At 34.4% G+C, this 4,334-nt stretch overlaps 1 long non-coding RNA gene across 1 annotated transcript; it reads left to right on the top strand.

The window, feature by feature from the left end:
• Nucleotides 1–561: 561 nt before the first annotated feature.
• Nucleotides 562–4,090, top strand: LOC144649110 (uncharacterized). The gene is made up of 2 exons (XR_013569829.1): nt 562–779; nt 3,690–4,090. It is a non-coding gene; the product is annotated as an uncharacterized LOC144649110 (long non-coding RNA).
• Nucleotides 4,091–4,334: the final 244 nt, after the last annotated feature.

Here is a 4,334-nt window from a genome sequence, read left to right as displayed (position 1 = left end):
AAATATGTTTCACTTCTGAACGAAAACTTCGTTTTAATAAGTTCTTGAACGTTGTATATTTTTGACGCAAAGATTTTCTGCTGAGAAGACTTAACAGGCTTGTAGATCACTGCGATTTAGATGCTAATGTATGTAATGTATTTATTTCAGTCAACTCAATTATTTCTAGGTTTTTAAAAGAAATCCATTACCACCAACCTAGTAATTATTCAGTTTGTGAATACATTCATTCATTCATGTCTATATTGTTACTTTTTGTTATTCAAACCTTTCACTTCTTACAAACCAATGCCAACATTAACAGGAGTAGTCAAACCTCACAGAGTAAAATACACGTTAAATATTTTCGTGACTTTAAATAATTTCTTAAGGGAGCAATCTTAAATGACAATTTTAATTGCGTAGGCCAGCATGCATCCCACAGGTTGCGGAGGCGAAAAAAAATTTTTTCTCATACAAAAGTCATAACAACTATTGTGTGAGCAATTAAATCATCTGAAGTGCAGTGCTTTAAAAGTGCTAATAAAACCAAGCGAAAATATTTTGCATAAAAGGCGACGTTCAAAGCTTGGAGTTTCGCATTGCCCTGATTCAGTCCACTTGAAGCTGTGTCTGTTTTCTTATCCGTTCCGTAAAACACAATCAACATGAATTCAAGAGTGGCTCTGATTCTACTTTCAATCGTTCTCTTGGCTGCTATTTTCTGTCAGAAAAGTGAGGCCTTTACTGCTGGAGCAGGGAACATAATAAATAGGAGGAATATCCGGACTGATCATGAGGTAAGGCGTTTTATCTTTCAAGCTTGGAGGTACTTCTTTGCTTAATCCCCTTAATCGCGCTACATTGGTGGAACAGTGCATGTATTAATCAGAATTGTTGGAAGGGCAGTGGTGTCAATCTGATTATAAGTTTCATGTCCGGGGATTTGGCCGTTAAGAGCGTAAATCTATAGCAAGGAATTTAACCATTATCTCAAGCTACGAGACATCGCGCGATTTTGGGTAAGGACCACACCTGCATAAAAATATCCCAAATCAGCTATCTAAATGACTCGAAAAAAAAAGTAAAAAAAAAACACAATTTTGAAAATATGTCCCTTGGACAATATACTGAATGAATATTTTGTTGTCGCGATGTTTGCTCGTATCTTTACTCTTTGGATATCTGGCAGGCGATTGTCACCACTGCAATACACTATTACCTTATGATAACAAGTTCGATTTTTGGTGCAGTTTTTTTTTATCAATTTATACAGCCTGAAGATTCTCTTTACCCTTTTCTCCTTTCGTTATTAAAGGGTACACTTGACTAGAAACAAATTAAAACCGCTTACTTTTCCAAATAAATTTTTCCAGGTATTTTACCATTCTTAATCCAAATACAACCTGATATGTACTTATCAAAGGTTGGCTATATCCTTCTTTTATTTATCTACGTACCAAACAATCTTTTATCTGAACTTCGTCTCAAAAGATCTGTGTATTTCTACTTCGAACATTTTGTCGGCCTCTTTGTCGGCCAATTCGTTCTCAGTTGTAATAACGGTATACAGTGGAAAGGAAAGAAAATAAAAACAAAACAATCATCAACTAAGGGACATTGTCTTGCCCTTCAGTCTGAGAAATGTCTATTGGCAATAAGAAAAAAGAAATCATATGCCTGAAATTTAAACGGTTAATGAATATTTTATTATCATTGCAATTTTTTCAAAGGATGAGCAACCATAACAGCTGTTTCGCTTTCAATTTAATGTGCAAACTTCACTGCTAATCCATATATATTTCTGTTTCGGCTTCTTTTAACTTTTACAAAATGATCAATTTAGCAGTGATAAGTAAAACACGGCCCGTGATTGCGCTTTTAAGGAGTTTATGGCCCTAATTAAGCAGGTTCACGCAGAGGTCACTTTGAAGATTCAATGGTTTTGGTTGTCCCCCCCTCATGTTATTTCAGTTCGTTATACAAGAAAACTGAGTTTGTTGATGTCAAAAGAGCATCAATATTTTTCATTAAGACATCCATTTCATCTGTGTGTTTTCGTTTTCTCGACTAATTAAAACTCGAACATTATTTCAATTGGTGCAAATGAGACAAAATCCGGACATAAGAAATAATTTACTAATTAACACTTAAAGAAATTTTTCTCCACGCCAACACATCATTGAGGGAAGAAAGGGAAGTGACGAAAGGCCTGAGGCTTCGTTTCATTTTGATTGAACACGTGTGTGACAACAAAATTTCCTCAATTAAAAAATGAGGTATCGACTGAATATAAACATAGCGTACAGGATTGATACTTCTTACCAGGTTAAAAAAAATGCTTGCTGAAAAGCATTTAGATTGAAAGGAAAATATATACCTTAGTAGAATTTGTGTCTAATTGGATTTGACTACTCGCGAGTTTCAAAAGTAAAATTGAGAAATTCTTTTTCATCTCATATATGTCGGCTTTGGCATATTTCCTATTTATGATAAATTCAGTTAAATTTAGTGCGACCAATTATTTTTTTTTATTGAGTCACTTAATGCGAATCAAGTGATGCATCTATTTCTACACTTTAAGACTCGATGTTTTTTGTTATTCTCCCCGGTTTATAATTATTTGTTCGTAAGACAAGAAAACTGAGTTTGTTGATGTGAAAACAGCATCAATATTTTAGATTTAGACATCTATTTTATCTGTGTTTTCTTGGTTTTGACTAATTAAAACTCGACATCATTTCTGTTGGTACAATGACGCAAAAATCCGGACATGAAGAACAAGTTATATCGATTGCCCTAATTGAAAGTTTTCTCCACGCCAACATATCATTGCGGGAAGGAAAGGACGTTTTCCAGACTAGGCCTACAACTCTCTAACAATTGCTATTACACTAATGGTATGTAACAAATGACCAATCATTGGTCAACAAGTTGTGATCATTTCTTGACATGAGTGGTTACCATAGTCTGTGACCCTTTTTTTATTGTTGATTTATGATCATTATGTCATGAAACAATTTGTAGCAAAGTTTAACAAAAAAAATCAGAGGGGTTCAGAGCCACCTAAAATTTTCAAATAACTAATGTAGCTCTGAACCCCTCTGATAGAATTTTTTAACCTTGCAAAACGTTATATCATGATGGCTGATCATTACTCCATAGTAAAAAAAAAATGCGTGTAGCCAATCTCATTTTTAAGTTCTTTGCGTTGAAAGCTAAAATTAAGGGTGTTTTAAAGAGGTTATAATGTTGCTATGGTAACCACTTATCCCACGAAAATAATTGCAACTTGTTGACCAATGATTAGGCATTTGTCTCATACTATTACTGTATTAGCAACTGATATAGAGTTGTAGTACTGACCCATAAAAGTATAAGGTCTGGAAAATGCTGGGATACCTTTATCGGCCCCCTTAAATGAAATTTCAGTGGGTACTAAACATGTGTTTAGGGAAATGTCCATAATAGCTAAAAACAGTTCATTTTGCTCCATTTTTAGCCAAAAAAATAAATTAAAAAAAACAAGTGAACAAACAGAATGGCGCATTATAAGACACGATATGAGATCTGGCAAACCTCCGCATTTCATTGGATTTAGACCTGCCGAAAATAAACCTAGCAAAAAGACTCTTAAACAAACATAAGCCAACGACTTTAGGAATATTACGGTATGATAATTCATTTATTTTCGTTTGTTTTAATTCCAGGCGGCAAAGCGTTTGGCGCACGTCTGTGAGGCTGCAAGAAAAAGCTGTTCAATCCTGAGAAAAACGATGGACAACAAGTGGATAGACGAAGATGAGAAACGACAACAACAGCAACAAGAATAACGCTGACTTTTTTTAGCAAATCAGCAAATGTAACATGTAGCAATTTATTAACGAGAAAGTTCTCATTTTATTCTGGATAAAAGTGGGTAACCAGTTGATTTCAATGTTACTTTTAATTATTAAACAGGCATTTTCTATTTTACTGGCGAATCCTGTGTTTTCACTGACTAACCGCTCAAATGAAAAGCATATCCCGTGATATGTGATATTTAATATTTAATAAGGATGTTGTTGTTGTTGTATTAAACTTGATCTTCTTTCTTTGCTTTCAAAGGGCACTTTTACTTCCGTATATCTTTGATTGTTATTTTACAATAAAAAACCTCAGCTCTTCGCTTCAGTTTTGACCGAATAACGGTTTCAATAAATCTTGAATGAAATGCAAAGGCGCACACAGAAGCCAATGCAAAGTGGAGCAGTTGTCAATTATCCGCGCGCGGCGTGACCTATTTATCTCATTACTCAATAAATTCAATCTTTTTTTAATGTCTATTAGATTATTCCAGGGGGGGGGAAGAAAGT

The sequence above is a fragment of the Oculina patagonica genome, chromosome 4 (genome assembly GCF_052425735.1).
Source record: "Oculina patagonica isolate OP01 chromosome 4, crgOcupat, whole genome shotgun sequence".
NCBI classification, from domain to species: domain Eukaryota; kingdom Metazoa; phylum Cnidaria; class Anthozoa; order Scleractinia; family Oculinidae; genus Oculina; species Oculina patagonica.
This window is presented reverse-complemented; position numbering and strand designations above follow the sequence as displayed.